The sequence below is a fragment of the Bos grunniens genome, chromosome 16, assembly GCF_055505025.1.
Source record: "Bos grunniens cultivar Pamir isolate PY7600 chromosome 16, Bosgru_T2T1.0, whole genome shotgun sequence".
Classification (NCBI taxonomy): Eukaryota; Metazoa; Chordata; class Mammalia; order Artiodactyla; family Bovidae; genus Bos; species Bos grunniens.
The window spans coordinates 62610965-62630061 of record NC_141180.1 but is presented as its reverse complement, the minus strand read 5'-3'; the positions used below and the strand labels follow the sequence as shown (position 1 = coordinate 62630061).

The window sequence follows — 19097 nt, the reverse complement described above, 5'->3', positions numbered from 1 at the left end:
ATGAGCATCTTGAAATATAAAAGTAAAAGAATTGAGTAATGATTAAAGTTGGAGCGAAAACAGATAACCAGGTAGAATGAGGGATCCAACCCATCCCCCTGCAGTGGAAGCATGGACTCTTAACCACTGGACCATCAGGAAGTCCCAATAGTGCCTTCATTCAACTCCCTTTGTGTGAGTTTTGACTCACTAAGTCCTGTCCGACTCTTTAAGACCCCATGGACTGTAGCCTGCCAAGCTTCTCTGTCCATGGGATTTTTCAGGCAAGAATACTGGAATGGGTGGCCATTTTCCTCCTCCAGGGGATCTTCCCAACTCAGGAATCAAAACTGCATCTCATGCTGAGTCATCAGAGGTGCCAATTGCCAAAAAAACCCAATGACAGGGAGCAGAGGCCACCTCCCCCCTTACTCAGAGAAGATCCCTTGCAGCTTCTAGATACAAGAACTTAGCTCTCCTTTAAAAGTTGCCTAAGAACTTAGGGGGAAAAAAAAAAAAAACCTAGGATTATGATTCTCTCACAATATGCCAACTCATTTGCAGCCATGTGATTATTGGAACAAATTGACAAGAAACATTAAATGTCTCCATTACCAGTAAAAGTGTAAAAAGTATGAGAAACTTGTCACCCTCGAGTGGCTCAATCATTTAAGCATTCCAGTAAATGTTGTCTCAAAATGTTACACTGAAGATCTTTAACTTCCTCTGACAGCCTGACATGCATCCACCATCAATTAATTTCTCTGAACTATTCTTGAATCCCTCTTTTTAACAACATCATCTTTCTGGGAAAAGGCTTTTAAGTGTTTATAATCCCTTTCAAGTGTGAAAGGAAACCCTTATTCTAGTAATTAGAGATCAAATAAAGAGATCTGAAGTTACTGTATGCACGTCCTTCACACTGTTTTAGACTTCAATCATCTCCCCTCTCTGCTTTTATCTTCTGAGGTTAGATTCCCTTTTTTTTTCTTCTTTTTTTGTGCATCATTATATGGGAACTGGTCAATCCCATTTCATCTGCAACTCTATTGAGACAGCCAATATCTTTTAAAAATATAATCACTAACTGGAAAACCACTAAAATCTATGAAAATCCCTTTTGAGGCAAAAGCATTTTAAAAACTCCAAGTAATAAAATGTCCAGAAACACTCAAAGTACCTACTATCATGTTTCCTGTTTTGCTTTGTTTTTTGAATATTGGATAGGCAGCTGACAAAGAGCTGAAGTAGAGTAAGCTAAGCTGGAATGGAGCCATCTACTTGTAGGAATTACTTTCTCATCCTCAAAGAATCATTTTGTCTACATATGATACTGACCACTCAGCTGCTCAACACCGACAATATTGGTAACAACTTCTCCTAGTATGTTATGAGTACCTGAATGAAAATTCATCTTGAAAGCACAAAAGGTAACATTAATGATGAATATGATATTGATAGGATTACTGTGTGCTGTAACGTTAATTTCAGTTTAATAAAAAATTACTAGCAAGTGTATTAATTCTATGTCCCTTTTCCCCAGTGGGAGTATCACATTCAGACATAGAAAACAAACTTATGGTTATCAAAAGGGAAGCAGGGGGCAGATAAATTAGGAGTTTGGGATTAGCATATGCATACTACTATATGTCTATATGTCCCTGGCAATGGCACCCTACTCCAGTACTCTTGCCTAGAAAATCCCATGAATGGAGGAACCTGGTAGGCTGCAGTCCATGGGGTCGCTAGGAGTTGGACACGACTGAGCGACTTCACTTTCACTTTTCACTTTCATGCATTGGAGAAGGAAATGGCAACCCACTCCAGTGTTCTTGCCTGGAGAATCCCAGGGACGGGGAAGCCTGGTGGGCTGCCGTCTATGGGGTTGCACAGAGTTGGACACGACTGAAGCAACTTAGCAGCAGCAGCAGCATATGTCCCTAGAGGAGGAAATGGCAACCAACTCCAGTATTCTTGCCTAGAAAATTCCATGAACAGAGGAGCCTGGTGGGCTATACTCCACGAGGTTGCAAATAGTTGGACACGACTGTGCATACATGCACTACTATATGTAAAAGAGATAATCACCAAGGACGTACTGTATAGCACAGGGAAATATACTCAGTATCTAGCAATAACTCGTAATGGAAACTGTGAAAAACAATATATACACACACACACACACACATATAACTGAATCACTGTGCTGCACACTTGAAGTTAACAAAATATTGCAAGTTAGCTACACTTCAATTAAAAAAATGATAAAATTAAATATAGCATTGATTTTATCACCAGAATTTTCAGGAAATATTTATAGAATCATCAGGCAGAGCTGAGGGCCTGATGTACTGTGGGGATTCCTTAAATATGTTTGAATGAGCAAATGAGTACTTCTAGGCAAGCACAACACCCGTTCAGTACAGGTATAATAAGTAAAATTTCATTTGAGTAATTAAACAGTTAAATGCTTCAAACACTAATCTGAGACATTAAATTGGTCAAGAAAGGTGCCTATTCTCAAATGAGAGGTTAATATTATTGATAGATATTGAAAATATCTCTCCACCACATACTAAGTCAATACAGACAGAAAAAAATCAATTATCTTCATAGCTACCCACAGAAACCCATTGCTACCCATAGCTACCAGAAGAGATGCTTTTGAACTGTGATGTTGGAGAAGACTCTTGAGAGTCTGTTGGACTGCAAGGAGATCCAACCAGTCCATCCTAAAGGAAACCAGTCTTGAATATTCATTGAAGGACAGATGCTGAAGCTGAAACTCCAATACTTTGGCCACCTGATGCGAAGAACAGACTCTTTGGAAAAGACTTGGGAAAGATTGAAGGCAGGACAAGGGGATGACAGAGGATGAGATGGTTGGACTGCATTACCGACTTGATGGACATGAGTTTGAGTAAGCTCTGAGAGTTGGTGATGGACAGGGAAACCTGGCGTGCTACAGTCCATGGGGTCGCCAAGAGTCAGATATGACTGAGCGACTGAACTAAACTCATAGATAGGTATCATATAGGTTTAACACTTCTGCTAGATCATTATAACTAAACTAGGGACCACCTAGAGGGCTGAATATATAGAGGGTAAAATACATGGTTTCCTTTTTTGCTTCTTGGTAAAATATATGATCACAGAAATTGTGATCAAATCTTTTTTATTGTTTTCCTGGTTCCTCTGAGTTTTAACAAATACCATGCAAATCTAGTTAACTCTTTTCAGAAGTCTTTAAGGCATATTTATAACTAATTTCAATATAATTTTAATTGTCTTCCAAAACAAGGAAAGCACTAATTATTACTTTTGGTCATGCATCAATGCATTAAGTACCAACTGTGTGCCAACTTCTCCAAGAATGACAACTCATTCACAGCCATGGTCAATCAGTTTTGTTTATAATGTCAATATTTGGGGAAAATTTTAAACAATGTTAAATTGTCTAAATAAATGCTATTTAACTGAATCATTGCAACCATTAATACTTAAAATTTATTCAGATAAATAATTTTTCATGTCTGACTCTATAACCCCATGGACTATAGCCCACCAGGCTCCTGTGTCCAGACAAGAATATTGGAGTGGGTAGCCATTCCCTTCTCCAGGGGATCTTCCCAACCCAGGGATTAAACCCAGGTCTCCTGCATTGCAGGAAAATTCTTTACCATATGAGTTATCAGGGAAGTCCCAACACTTGCGGCCATATATGTAAAGAAAGCAAAATAGGCACTATGAATAGATAACAAAATGCATATATTCATGAACTAAAAGTAAAACTTTTCAAAACTATTTTCAACTTTTGTTGCCTCTTAGCAGTACACTTAGTGAACTGCTTTACTGTTTTCATTATTTTTCAATATTTTCAATAAATATTTATTTGACACTTATCATATGTCCAAAGGGCTTCCTCAGAAGCTCAGTGGTAAAGAATCTGTCTGCAATGCAGGAGACTCAGGAGACGTGGAGTCCATCTCTTAATCAGAAAGATCCCCTGTAGGAGGAAATGACAACCCATTACAGTATTCTTGCCTGAAAAATCCCATGGACAGAAGAGCCTGGTGGGCTACAGTCCATGGGGTCACAAAGAGTCGGATGTAACTGAGCACATATGTTCAGCACTAAGCAGGGGCTGATGACACAGAGTAAACAAGACACCATCCTGAGGCTCCAAGGCCAAAGTCTTGGGAATAATTAAATGTATTAACAGCATGTTTTATTAGGATTTGGTAGATGATAAAGAACCTGTCTGCAATGCAGAAGACCTGGGTTCGATCCCTGGGTCAAGAAGATCCCCTGGGGAAGAGAATGGCGACCCACTACAGTATTCTTGCCTGGAAAATTTCATGGACATAGGAGTCTGGTGAGTTACAGTCCAAGGGGTCGCAAAGAGATGCCTTTGAGAACAGTTTAACTTTTTTTTTTCCCCCAAGAGGGACAGAAGTAGAGGGTGCATGGAAGAGGGGCCTGAAATTACATCTTAGGACATAGATAGCATGTAATACATAGGTAATATCTGGTCAGCAATGAATGTCTATGTGTAAATTTCAGAAAATATTATAGAGTGTGTTCTGAAAGATTGAAGAAAGAAGGAGCACTTATGCTTACATTCTATTAGGAAAGTCTGAGAGGTGGATTTAAGTATCAACTAAACAATCCATATTATACAGTTTCGTTGTTTACTGTCGCTAATCGTGTCCAACTCTTTTGTGACCTGATTGATGGTAGCCCGCCAAGCTCCTCAGTCCATGGAATTTCCCAGGCAAGAATACTGGAGAGGGTAGATATTTCCTTCTCCAGGGGATCTTCCTGACCCAGGGATCAAAGCACTATCTCCTGCATTGGCAAGAAGTTTCTTTACTGATGAGCCACCAGGGAAGCCCATTCAACAAGTGGCCAATGACAAATTCTTCAGGAAAGCTAAAATTTATTTTAAAATAAAAGATAGAGATAATTTCTTAACAACTATCCTAGTGATCTGAATTCCATTCTCAGCTCTGCAAAGGGACCTCATCGTTTCATGTTAGATGAATCACTTAATCTTTCTAAAGTGCCAACAATCAAAATATCTTGACAGTAATTTATATGTTAGGTCCCAGAGGAAATTTGTGGGGATGAACTTAAATTTCTTTCTCTGCCAAAATGGACAGGAGAGATCAGGAAAATGTCTTTACTTATTATTTTATGTAAAAGATAAACAAAGAATGGAATTTATTTTTTCTAAGAACATTTCAGTTTAAAAGTAAAATTCCATTTTTTCAACATTTTCAAAGTTCATGTAAAATTCCATGGACCTTAATCTTTTCCTGATTAGTATTTGCATGAAAAATATAGATGATTTTCTGATATATGTTAAGGCAAATCTTTTCTCATCTTATTAGGTCGAATCAAAGGAAGATTTTAATTTCTTTCTCTTCAATGTTAATTCAGCATTTCTCAAGTATGGTGATTTTTTAAGGGGGGAATATCATAATTAAATATTCCTCTACCACAATAAATATTTAGGATCCAGTTAAACTAATTACAATACAATATTACTCAGCCATAAAAAAGGAATGGAATTGTGCCATTTGCAAAGACAAGGATGGATCTAGAGTCTGTCATACAGAATGAAGTAAGTCAAAGAGAAAAACTAATATCATATATTAATATATATGTGGAATGTAGAAATATGGCTAAGATGAACCTATTCGCAAAGCAGAAATAGCGACACAGACATAGAGAATAAATGTATGGACACCAAGGGGGAAGGGGGATGAACTGGGAAATTGGGATTGACATATTTACACTATTGATACTATGTATAAAATAGATAACTAAGAGCCTTCTCTAGAGCTCAGGGAACTCTACTCAGTGCTCTGTGGTGACCTAAATGGGAAGGAAATCCAGAAAAAGAGGGGCTATATGTATATGTATAGCTGACTCATTTTTGCTGTACAGTAAAAATTAACACAACATTGTTAAGCAAGTTTATTCCTTTAAAAATTTATTAAAAGTTTATTACAAAGAAAAAACATAATTCTAATAGTGCATTTTAGGCTTGTATAGGTAAACTAGAATTATGACATAGAGTATGCATATATATATGTTAAAATAAATATTTTCAAATATATGCTTTGCATAAATGTTAAATTTAGAATAAACATTCATCAGTTTTCTGCTGAATAGACTCCAACATGTTTTGCAGAGGATGGTGGTGGTGGTGGTGGTTTAGTCCCTAAGTTGTGCCTGACTCTTGAGACCCCATGGACTGTAGCCCACCAGGCTCCTCTGTCCATGGGATTTCCCAGGCAAGGATACTGCAGAGAGTTGCCATTCCCTTTTTGGAAAGGATAGGGCTCTATTTTAGATGTATTTACTTCACTTTATTAAGGAAAAACTTGAAGTCTCTAGAATTTAACCATCCTGTTCAAAATCATGTTGCTGTTAGCTTCATGGCACATATATCTATCAAAAAATCCTTGAAGACAGGTGTCCTGTCCGACACCCAGCATGGGTAAATAAAGGTTGGCGACTCTTGAGAAGCCCATCTCAGTGTCTGATTCCTTTCACTTGATAGTCTGCTGTCTTCCTAGTCACTGGCTCTGAAAGGAAGGAAAGTAAGTTCAGGTAATATTTTTTTCACGCTCTCTAAATATAATTTGGGGCTTCCCTGGTGGCTCAGATGGTAAAGAATTTGCTGGCAATGCAGGAAACCCAGGTTTGATCCTCAGGTTGGGAAGATCCCCTGGAGAAGGTAATGGCAATCCATATTCGTCCCTGGAAAATCCCATGAAGGAGCCTGGGTTACAGTCCATGGGGTCACAGAGAGTCAGAAATGACTGAGCGGCTTCAAGGGTATCTGCAATTTTTGTGTTTGCTTTCATTCTATTTTATCAAAGTAGAGTTGATTTACAATGTTGTGTTAATTTAAGGTATACAACAGCGATTTGGTATACATACATACACACACATGATTATATATTCAGTGTGTGTGTGTGTGTACACACACACACACACATATATATATATGGGCTCCCCTAGTGGCTCCGACCGTAAAGAACCGCCTGCAATACAGGAGACATGGGTTTGATCCCTGGGTTGGGAAGATGTCCTGGATGAGGGCATGGCAACCCACTCCAGTATTTTTGCCTGGAGAATCCCATGGACCGAAGAGCCTGGTAGGTTATAGGTCTGAGGGTCGCACAGACTCTGACATGACTGAAATGATTTAGCATGCACACACATATGTGTGTATACACACACACACTCACACACTTTTTCAGATTCTTTTCCTTTAGAGATTATTACAACATATTGGGCATAGTTCTCTGTTATTTATTTTACATATGCATGCATGTTAAGTTGCTTCAGTTGTCTCCGATTCTTTGTGACCCTAGGACTGCAGCAAGCCAGGCTCCTCTGTCCGTGGGATTCTCCAGGCAACAATACTAGAGGGGTTTGCCATTTCCTCCTCCAGGGGATCTTCCCGACACAGTGATCAAATCTGCATCTCTGTCTCCTGAATTAGCAGGCAGGTTCTTCACCACTAGTCCCACCTGGGAAGCCTATTTTATATATAATACTGTGTGTATGTGAATTTCAAACTTCCAACTTATCCTTCCGAGGCATATACAATTTTTAAAACAGGGACCATATATTTAGGTATAGCCCTGATTATATTTAGGTATAGTCCTGATTAAGATGGAAGGGAAAAAAATAAAACTTCAACTCAGTGTTCAAATTCTGAACTTCTGAGAGAGTATTCCATCCTGAAAGTCATTATTTTTGCAAGTACATTAAATGAGGAAGTTAAATATGGTGCAGAAATTCAAAGACAAAGAGGAAATAAAGTAATTTATGCAAGAGAACCATTATGCCATGGTCATGAATATATAACGATCTAGTTAATATCTACCTTGAAGATCCATTTTCCTAAGTTGAAGTGCATCTTTCAATTTATGGATTTTTTAATTTAGAAAAACAATAAAGTAGAAGTTCTCCTCTAAGATGTTGGATCTGACTTGCCCATAGTTAGCTCTCTAGCTTTATCTTTATCCCTGTCCTATTCAAACTGGATGCTAGGTTAAATGCTAGGTTAAGCTCACAGCTTGAACAATCCCACAGCTTGAGGTCTCCTCACAGCTTGACTTTTCTTGTTGATGCCATGCCCACTCTTTAACTCACATTCCCTTCCCCTTTCCTACAGCCTTCCTCTTTCTCTTGCTTATTTGTGTTAACTTGTACTTGAAGCTACCAGTACAGATACTTGTTCAGTTTAGATATCAGGTCACCCAGGAGTCCTCCACCATTTTTCTCCTGCTTCCTATACCGCTGCCACCTATGCTGGGTACCCTTTTTTCCCCCTTTGGCTGAGCTGGATCTTCACTGTTACACACATATTGTCTCTAGTTGTGGCGAGCAGGGGCTACTCTCCGGTTATGGTGTGCAGGCTTCTCGTTGCAGAGCACGGGCTCTGGTATGCAGGGCTTTAGTGGTTTTTGGCTTTTGAACTTAGCTGTCCTACAGTATGTGGGATCTTAATCCCCTGACCAGAGATTGAACCTGTGCTCCCCACACTGGGAGTGTGGATTCTTAACCACTGGACAGCCAGGGAAGTCCCTCGGGCACCCTTTTTAAAGCCACTTAAATCTCCTTTGCTTATCTCTGTCATCATATCCGGTGGCCTTTACAGCTATGTGGCAGTGTCCCTTATTAGTCTTGACCTCCTTGAGCATAGGCATTATCTTTTTCATCGTTGCTACATGGATGCCAAGCTCAATACCTGAACACTGGAGTGGATTGCCATTTCCTTCTCCAGGAGATCTTCCCGACCCAGGGATTGAACCCAGGTCTCCAGCGTTGCAGGCAGACGCTTTACCCTCTGAGCCACCAGGGAAGTCTAAATCAGCCTCTAAAAGGGCACAATTAAGTTACAGAGGTAGGGGTTACAATGAGGGAAGAAAGGTGGATCAACACTACCAGAATGATATGATTTGCGAAAAAAGTGTTCCCCAAAGTCTCTTTCCTTACAATGTTCGTATTACGAGTTTTTTTCTATAGAATCAGGCATTTAAAAAGCACCAGTTAAAATGCAAATGGATTGCCCACAAGGCATAATGTATCAATTCATTAACATTCACTCTCAAATAACAGAAAGTATGCTTGAGTTTAAAGAAATGGGTCTCAAAATAGCTAAGTTTAGATCATATAATTTACCCAAGCATAAGCTATTGCTCCAGAGGGAAAAGAGTGGTGGGTCCCCCAGTGGAGGCTAAATATGAAAGAGTTGAATGCGGAAGCCATGAAAATAAATGTCAATTTCAAGAGCGTATCTAAACTTGACTGTAGAGAAAGCAACCAGAATTTTTAAATCATGAGCAAAGACCGAGGAAAACTATCCTAGAGGGACAAAGAAGGTGTAGGGGAGAGCATTTTAATAACAAAATTAAAAGGATTAAAGAATGGTGGTACTCATACACAAAAACAAACTCAAAATGGATTAAAGATCTAAATGTAAGACCAGAAACTATAAAAATCCTAGAGGAGAACATAGGCAAAACACTCTCCGACATACATCACAGCAGGATCCTCTATGACCCACCTCCCAGAATATTGGAAATAAAAGCAAAAATAAACAAATGGGACCTAATTAAAATTAAAAGCTTCTGCACAACAAAGGAAACTCTAAGCAAGGTGAAAAGACAGCCTTCAGAATGGGAGAAAATAATAGCAAATGAAGCAACTGACAAACAACTAATCTCAAAATTTTACGAGCAACTCCTGCAGCTCAATTCCAGAAAAATAAATGACCCAATCAAAAAATGGGCCAAAGAACTAAATAGACATTTCTCCAAAGAAGATATACAGATGGCTAACAAACACATGAAAAGATGCTCAACATCACTCATTATCAGAGAAATGCAAATCAAAACCACTATGAGGTACCATTTCACGCCAGTCAGAATGGCTGCTATCCAAAAGTCTACAAGCAATAAATGCTGGAGAGGGTGTGGAGAAAAGGGAACCCTCTTACACTGTTGGTGGGAATGCAAACTAGTACAGCCACTATGGAGAACAGTGTGGAGATTCCTTAAAAAACTGGAAATAGAACTACCATATGACTCAGCAATCCCACTGCTGGGCATACACACTGAGGAAACCAGAATTGAAAAAGACACATGTACCCAAATGTTCATCGCAGCACTGTTCATAATAGCCAGGACATGGAAGCAACCTAGATGTCCATCAGCAGATGAATGGATAAGAAAGCAGAGGTACATATACACAATGGAGTATTACTCAGCCATTAAAAAGAATACATTAGAATCAGTTCTAATGAGGTGGATGAAACTGGAGCCTATTATACAGTGAAGTAAGCCAGAAAGGAAAACACCAATACCGTATACTAACGCATATATATGGAATTTAGAAAGATGGTAATGACAATTCTGTATGCGAGACAGCAAAAGAGACACAGATGTATAGAACAGTCTTTTGGACTCTGTGTGAGAGGGCGAGGGTGGGATCATTTGGGAGAATGGCACTGAAACATGTATAATATCATATGTGAAATGAATCGCCAGTCCAGGTTGGATGCATGATACAGGATGCTCAGGGCTGATACACTGGGATGACCCAGAGGGATGGTATGGAGAGAGAGGTGGGAGGGGGATTCAGGATGGGGAACATGTGTACACCTGTGGTGGATTCATGTTGATGTATGGCAAAACCAATACAATATTGTAAAGTAATTAGCCTCCAATTAAAATAAATAAATTTATATTTAAAAAAAATAAAAGAATGGTGGTCCTAAATCTGAAGGCAACAAATGGGAGTTTTCAATTTTCCTTCTGTTCTTTCTCATCACCCTTTCATATTCACTTCCTGCTGCAACACAAATAATCACAGAAACACTGTTGGCCTGCATCAGAGAGTAGCCTGCATGTTCTGCTTACCCACCAGAGGCCTCTGCTTCATGTCAGCATTTGAGACTTGCTATGAAATAATATAGGAGTGCCAACCTCTGGATTCTGGGCTTCTTGCCAGCTACTCCCTTGTCCTTCTCCATCTACAATAGAAATGAGGATCCATCTGCTGCCCCTGACCTTGTTACTTTCCTTTCCCTCATTTTCTTCTTACAGCTTACAGCATGTCCTCAACCAAAAAAAAGAAATAGATAAAGATTTATAATCACTGGCTATACTCTTTCTTCTACAACTAAAAATTATGATTTAGAATGTTGTAGAATGTAAGATTTCCCTTTACCTGAGTAACAATGATCATACATGGTGAGGTGAATATCAAGGGGTAGGACAAATTGGGAGATGAGGATTGACATACATACACTACCATGTGTAAGATAGATAGCTAATGGGAACTTGCTGCAAAGCAGAGGGTGCTCAGCTCCGTGCTCTGTGATGACCTAAAGGGGTGGGATCTGAGATGGGTGAGACGGAGGTCCCACAGGGAGGGGATCATACACACATGACTGATTCACTTCATTGTACAGCAGAAACTAACACAACATTGTAAAGCAATTATACTCCAATAAAAAATATTAAAAAAAAAAAGATACAGCGACCTAAATTTCCATGGATGAATTTTATAACATATAGCCTTAGCAAACAGCAAAGCATTTTCTTTTACTTTTGTTTATGCATGCCCTTCCAACATTCTTTTTTCTGTGGAGTCAAGGCTTTCATTCTGGAAAGTCAACATAAAATTTTAATACTAAAAATAAAAGTTGATTTTTGGCAACATCTAAGATGGCTCCAGAGTCAATTCTAGACATGAACTTAATGAATTATAATCCAGACCCCTTCACCAATCAGCTGGCAAAACTTAACAGCTTGCGAAACTAACATCAATGAATTTCTCCAAGTTTTTGTTTCTTGATGTATAAAATGGACTTCAGGTCAGTGGCCATCATCCAATTGCTGAGATTTTCTCTGGCAAACATTAGCACAAGGTGAGGCCACAACATATGCAAATTGTCACAAATGGATTAGCAATTGTATCAATGGCCCATTCTAATCTCAACTCAGTGATGACTTAATAGTGTCAAATTTGGCAGATCTTCTAAGTGTCTAAATCAGCACTGCCCCCAAAGACCATTAATAGATTATCTACTTCTTTACAAAGCGCTTCTAAAGAGCTGTCACCTAGAAAGTTGAAGGACATCCTGAATTTTTGGAAAGACGTTTGCAATTATTGAAGTATCAAGGGAAATTAAGTAGGTAATAAAATGCATAAATATTTGCTTCCTTTCATTTTAGTTTTCCAGGTATACAAAGATAATAATTTAATTAAATCCTATAAGTCTTTTGAAAATACCTTCTTTGTGATAATCAAAAATATGAACAAGAGACTTCATTCTACTCAAGAAGATTATGTCCAATCTGAAATACTGCTTTTAAATACTCATAAGCATAGACACAGGCAACATACTCTGAAGAGGAGCATAAGCTCTGAAGCTTACTTGAAATCCCTGCTTCATCATTTGCCTCTCTGCCTCTATTTTCTTATCTGTGAAATGGGTATAATAAAACTGTATCAATGGATGTATTGTATGATTTATTTAACTTATTTAGCTGATACATTCAGAGATCTTAGAAGAATGGGTGCAGATAATAAATATCATAAAATCAGTTAAATTATAAAATGAATATAAGGCAGCAGTTGAAAAGTGCTGTAGCAGCAGTAATGGAGAACGATAACAGAAACAGAAGATGGGACCATCTGTTTCTTCCATATTCTGGAAGAAAACACATGATATAAAGATAAGATAGATCATTTAAGTACCCAGAATTTAACACAATATTTATATCATGTATATTATTATTAGAATAGTATAAAAATAGACATCTAATTAAAAATATATCATAACATTATGCTTTATTTAATATGAGTTTTAAAATCCAGTAACATGAGTTTGGAGATAAACCACTTGCTCTTTTCTACTTGTGTGACCTTGACCAAGTTACTAAAACTCTGTTTTTCTGTCTCCTTGGTTGCAAAAAGGGAATAGTAATACCTGTCTCAAAGGAATGTTGAGAGGATTAGGTACATTAATTGATGCAAAGTGCTTAGAAGAAGACCTGATGCATGGTAAATATTCAGTAAATGTTATTAAAGGGTATGTTTTCATGCACCATTACAGAATTGTATATAAATCACTGTAACCATAGCTTTCAGTTCAATTAATTAGCATCTGTCAACCAGTAACATGATCTAATTAGTATAAACTCACTACCTTGCCGTTATCTCTTCTCTTGCCAAGAAAACTCTCAGTGGTCCCAAAAGGTAAGGTACAGTTTACAAGGTGAGGAAATCTGGAAAAGTTTTACTGCAAAAACTAAAACATACACTGTTAAAAAAGAAAAAAAATTAGAACTTCCTTGATCTGCCCTTGAGCAAGAGAGCAAGAGAAGCGACTATATTTTCTCACTAAATTAGCTGTAGCTGGAATTGAAGAAATTGTATCATCATTTTAAAATATTGAGGAAATAATAAGGTACAGTGTGCTTTCTGACAGAATTTTGATGTGTCCTTATTCCACATATTTTTCAGCATAGGAAGGGTGTCAAAGGGTCCTTGCCAAACCCTTCTATGTTATATATCTTCCCAACTTGCAAAGAGAAAAAGCATCACTATAATAACCATACTGAAATTTCATTTCTGATTTTTTTCTTCTCACACTTTTTCCCACTTAGTATTTCAGTACTTTAAAAGAACTGTAAGTTGCTTTTTTTTTTTTTTTAGGAAGATTCCTTTCTCCTATTTAATAGTTCTATTCATTTTAATTTAAAGTTATTGATGCCCTACTTATGTCTGACAGTAAACGGTCATTGAATGTGGGAGGGGTGTAGGTTAGCATGAACTTCCCCATGGAGATAATACCTGAGCTGAGTCTTAACAAATAAATATTGGGAAGAATTTTGAGACAATGTGAGGAAATGAACTGAGACGTTTATAGCAGTCCACTTAAAGAGCAAATAGTTCAATAGTACTAAATTGCAAGGGAAAAAAGTAGCTGATATAATGTAGGAAATTAACAGGACCCAAGTCACATGTGCCTATATGACTTCTAAAGAACTTACTGTTCACTCAGTAAGGGACAGGAGGTCACTGAAACAATGAAATTGACCTGGAGTAAGAGTAAAGGTGAGATATATATGTGAGAGAGAGGTCACTTTGTTACAAGAGTGGAGGATAGACAGGGGGTGGAGGAAAAAACATATTACAAGAAATAGCAATAGATCATATAAAAGAAGAGCATCTTAACTGAAGAAGTGGCACTAAGGAGAAAAAGGATTGTTATTGGGAAGCTTTGTAGAGGCAAGATTTGCTACACTGTTTGTGGGAACGTAAACAGTGCAGCCACTGTGTAAAACAGTATGCTGCTGCTAAGTCGCTTCAGTCGTGTCCGACTCTGTGCGACCCCAGAGACGGCAGCCCACCAGGCTCCCCCGTCCCTGGGATTCTCCAGGCAAGAACACTGGAGTGGGTTGCCATTTCCTTCTCCAATGCATGAAAGTGAAAAGTGAAAGTGAAGTCGCTCAGTCGTGTCCGACTCTTAAAGATCCCATGGACTGCAGCCCACCAGGCTCCTCCGTCCACGGGATTTTCCAGGCAATGGAGGTTTCTAATAAAAAGTTAAAAATAGAACTACCATGAGCTCCAGCAATTCCACTTCTGGCTATACATCTAAAACAGCCAAAAACACGAATGCAAAGAGAGACACACACCTCAGTGTTCACAGCAGCATCTATAATTGCCACAATACGGGAGCAAGCTAGGTGTCCATCAACAGTTGAATGGATAAAAAAGATGTGGTATATAACACACACACACATGCGTATTACATGCAATGGAATACTACTCAGCCATAAAAAGAACACAATTTTTGCCATTTTCAGTAACATGGATGGACTTGGAGGACATTATGCCAGAAGTAAAATAAATCATACAATGAAAGACAAATTCTATATATTACTTATATATAGAATCTAAAAAGTACAATGAAGTAGTGAATATAACAAAAAAGAATCAGACTCACAGATATAGAGGACAAACTAATGGTTACCAGTGAGGACAGGGAAGCTGAGGAGAGGCAATATGAAGGCAGGGGAAAAGACTTACAAACTATTAGGTATACAAAAAGCTACAAGGATATATTATATAACACAGGGAATCAGGTTAATGTTTTATAATAGCTATAAGTGAAGCATAACCTTAAAATTACATGTATCTGTAATATATAATAGTGTACAAGAACTCTACTTAAATGTAAATTAATAAATAAATATGAAATTTTTAAGATTAAAAAAAAAAGACTTGGTGATTATTTAGAGTAAAGGAGAGGGGGATGTGGAGAAGACTCACAGAATATGGGCTTGGGAGGCCACATGACTCTTTGTACCACCTTCAGAGATAGGATAACAAGGGAGAAAAGGACCTTTGGAAGGAAGGTACAGATGATGGACATATGATGTCTTCACAGTCTGTTTAAAATCAAGTGGAGATATCCACTCAGTGGTTAGATATCTGAATTTGGAAGTCAGAATGGGTTCTTGTGTAACCAGCATTATGGAATACAGATAAGCTCTTTGTAAGAGTGTGACTAGAATATAAGAAGAAAAGGTTAAAAATATTAAAGTGATGACCAGAAGCACAGAATCCAACAAAGGAGGTTAGGAAGCAATTGGTGAGGAGGGATGAACAGAGCCAGGTACGTAATCTGTCATAGAAGCCAGTAGAAGAAAGGATTTTAAGAAGGAAGAAATTAACAAAGACAATACAGCAATGAGTTTGAGTAAGAAATAAGTGTCTAATATATTTGACAGTTTGTAGTTTATGGGTGATAATATTTAACAAGAAAAGCTTAAGTGGAATGATTTGGTAATTTGAGGAAGCGAGAAAATTAAATGGAACGAGTGGGAACCAATCATTGAAAAGATTTGGATAATAAATAAGAAAGGTTGGTAACTAGAGGACTAGAAGGATGTGTGAGGAGTATGGGATAGCTAAGCATTAGTACAGTCAATAAGATGACCCAATAGACAGAGTTTTAAAACGTTAGAAAAACTTGAGATAACTTAAAAATTGTCATAGTAAAAATTGCACTGGACAAAGTTAAACAGGTAGGAAGGACTTCATTCAAGGCAATAAGGGAGAGAGAACAGAACTCAGTTTGAGCTCAACTCCACTGCAACAAAGGACTGGAAAATTTAGAAGGTCTGGAGAAGGGAGATCATAGGCCATCAATTCACAGATTTTATACCAAAGGGAAGTAAACTTTCTCATATTTCATCAGAGGAGGTAGTTTTACAACTCGAAGCAAGACTCTCACCAACCCACAGAAACTGGGGTAATGGGACTATTTCCTGTGATGATTACAATTCAAAGGGATGCTGCTCAAGTCCTTGAGAAAGATATGCCCAAGTTGTAAAACTGGCAAGAAGTTTTAAAAAGATTTGCATCATGGAGGAGCAGAGAAAGTATTTACAGTGATGAGCTTCATAAAGTAGACGCTCTAAGAAAATTGAGGTCAGTGGCCGAAGGTCAGAAAGAAGTCTTTCCAGAGGTTCGTCAAGCTGAGAAGAATATTAAGGTCATCTAGGTCAATCTAAAGATGGAGTCCTTGTCGAAGACGGAAAAGAATGAGATCAAGGATAATGATGGAGCTGATGAAATTAAAACCAGAAAGTGTCCACCATCAGGTGAACCTATAGTATTGGAGGTGAGGCTAGGGTGGATAAAAGTCAGTCCACAGGGATGGGACACACAGTTGAAAGAATTCAAGCCTGGGAATCTCAGTTTTCTCAACAAAGTAGAAATAAAGAGAAATAAAATGACCTTCAGTTCTGTTCAGTTCAGGTGCTCAGTCGTGTCCAACTGTTTGTGACCCCATGGGCTGCAGCATGTCAGGTTTCTCTGTCCATCACCAACTCCCAGAGCTTACTCAAACTCATGTCCATTGAGTTGGTGATGCCATCCAACCATCTCATCCTCTGTTGTCCCCTTCTCCTCTCAACTTCAATCTTTCCCAGCATCAGGGTCTTTCCCAATGAGTCAGTTCTTTGCATGAAATGGCCAAAATATTGGAGTTTCAGCTTCAGCATCAGTCCTTCCAATGAATATTCAGGACTGATCTCCTTTAGGATGGACTGGTTGGATCTCCTTGATCTTAGTAGGACTGGGTGAGCAGAATCAGTTCCTTCTTAGGAAATGGAAGAAGCAAAGATCAGGAAAACCTACAGATGGTGTGGAGAGGGTAGTTAATCAAACCATGTCCCCTTGAATTATAAAAAAGCATTTATATAAAGAGAAACACAATGTTTTCCCCAAAAAAACTATTGCCCATGACCCCAGCAGCATTTACAAAGGGCTTACTATGCCTCCCAACTGTCATTATCTCAGTCACCCTCTTAAAAGTGCCACACGATTATATTTTTTCCTTTTTTTTTTTTTTTTTTTTTGGCTAATGGTGCTTTCTAGTTCAGATTTTTTAAATCTTCTGTGTCAAAACCACTGTAAAGATTTCTTGCCAAATTGCTGCCTCTGAGTACAGAATGTGAAGAAGAGGCATCAAATATTCTTACCAACTTTTCTGAGCTTTAGTTATCACAGAGACACTAGATCTGTGCATTTCCATGCTTCTTTTCACAGTGCATTAACTTTAAAATAACATCTAAGTCCCTATCTAGCTATTTTCACTTTTTACTTCTTCTTTTGCCAGCCAATGTATTGTTCAACTTTTCAGTCTCTCTTTTGGGACTCTACTTTCATTGACTATAAGAGTTATTAAGATCTGTGTATTTGATTTATATCCTCATTTAGATCTGTTTCTATTTCTCAGGTAACTTTTTATGAGCACAATTCCATTTATTTTATTTCTGTACTGTCCTTTCTTTGTACCAAAATTTGATTTTTTTCATTCTTATTCTCATGTAATTGGAGAAGGCAATGGCACCCAACTCCAGTACTCTTGCCTGGGAAATCTCATGGATGGAGGAGCCTGGTAGGCTGCAGTCCATGGGTCGTGAAGAGTCAGACACGACTGAGCGACTTCACTTTCACTTTTCACTTTCATGCATTGGAGAAGGAAATGGCAACCCACTCCAGTGTTCTTGCCTGGAGAATCCCAGGGATGGAGGGACACAACTGACATGACTTAGCAGCAGCAGCAGCAGCATTCTCATGTAATGGAAGCTTGGACAATACTTGTTATTTTTGTGTCATGGCTATTCACGATGTTTTTTTTTTTAAGGTTTTCATGGCCTGAGATTAAAATCTTGCAAGTTTCAAATACATATTCCATTTCTGGAGGAATTTGGGGGGTTTTGTTTTGTTTTTCCACCTGGAAATCTCCTCACAGTTATTCTTTAAGTAATGTTTTTACTCACACATAAAACTGCATTTCATAAACATAATTAAAATTTCATATCTTTATTTATATAAATATCACAATGATATTTTTTAAATCTTTCTTCTTTCAATTACTTTATTTGAATGTGAGGAAGAGACTGGATTAGGTAATTCACAAGGCCCTTCACATCTGAAAAAATTCTTTGTTATAAAAATGCTTCTAAACTTTATCTTGATATTTAGATTCAGCCTCTTTTGCTGAGTTAGACCTCAGGAGAGTAATCCGTGTCCAATCAGTGATGATTTGAAGGCTTTCCAGACTTCGACATGCTTCACACTGACCTGTCTTGATATCCTTTCTTCCCCAAACTGGATGAAATTCAAATTATGACTGTGCTTCCTTAGGTATAAAATGTAACTTTATATCTCTGAAATTCCAACAGCTGTAAAGGGCAGGTTGCTAGGCCAGGAGTGAAATTCATGCCTTCAAGTCTGTTGGAGTGGGGATGTGGATACAAAGATACTAATGGGAAAGATATTTTTTTAAAAGAGACCAACAGGAGCAAGTGTTAAAGTCAAGTCCAGAGTTAGTCCCACTCCTATGTTACAGATATGAATACTTATTATGATATTAAGTTCCATATTCTTTTGGTTGTTAACCTGTCAACCTAATACTATGATGTGTGAAAACAGATTGTCTTTTTCTGGAGGTTAAATCATTTTGCACTGAGAACAAAAGACAAGCATATTTAGCT

The 19097-nt window shown here is 38.0% G+C and overlaps 1 long non-coding RNA gene across 8 annotated transcripts in view; it reads right to left on the bottom strand.

Moving 5' to 3' along the window:
* The window catches only part of LOC147356934 (uncharacterized), a 514461-nt gene that overhangs the window by 235529 nt on the left and 259835 nt on the right, over nucleotides 1–19097 (bottom strand). For 5 of the 8 annotated variants that reach the window (XR_015143651.1, XR_015143655.1, XR_015143646.1 and 2 more), the window contains one exon: nucleotides 6335–6575. The exons of 2 other annotated variants lie outside the window; for them this stretch is intronic. This is a non-coding gene — a long non-coding RNA (uncharacterized LOC147356934). Of the gene's footprint in view, nucleotides 1–6334; nucleotides 6576–16742; nucleotides 17229–19097 lie in introns of those variants that run through there. One more of the 8 variants, XR_015143656.1, reaches the window with a different exon arrangement.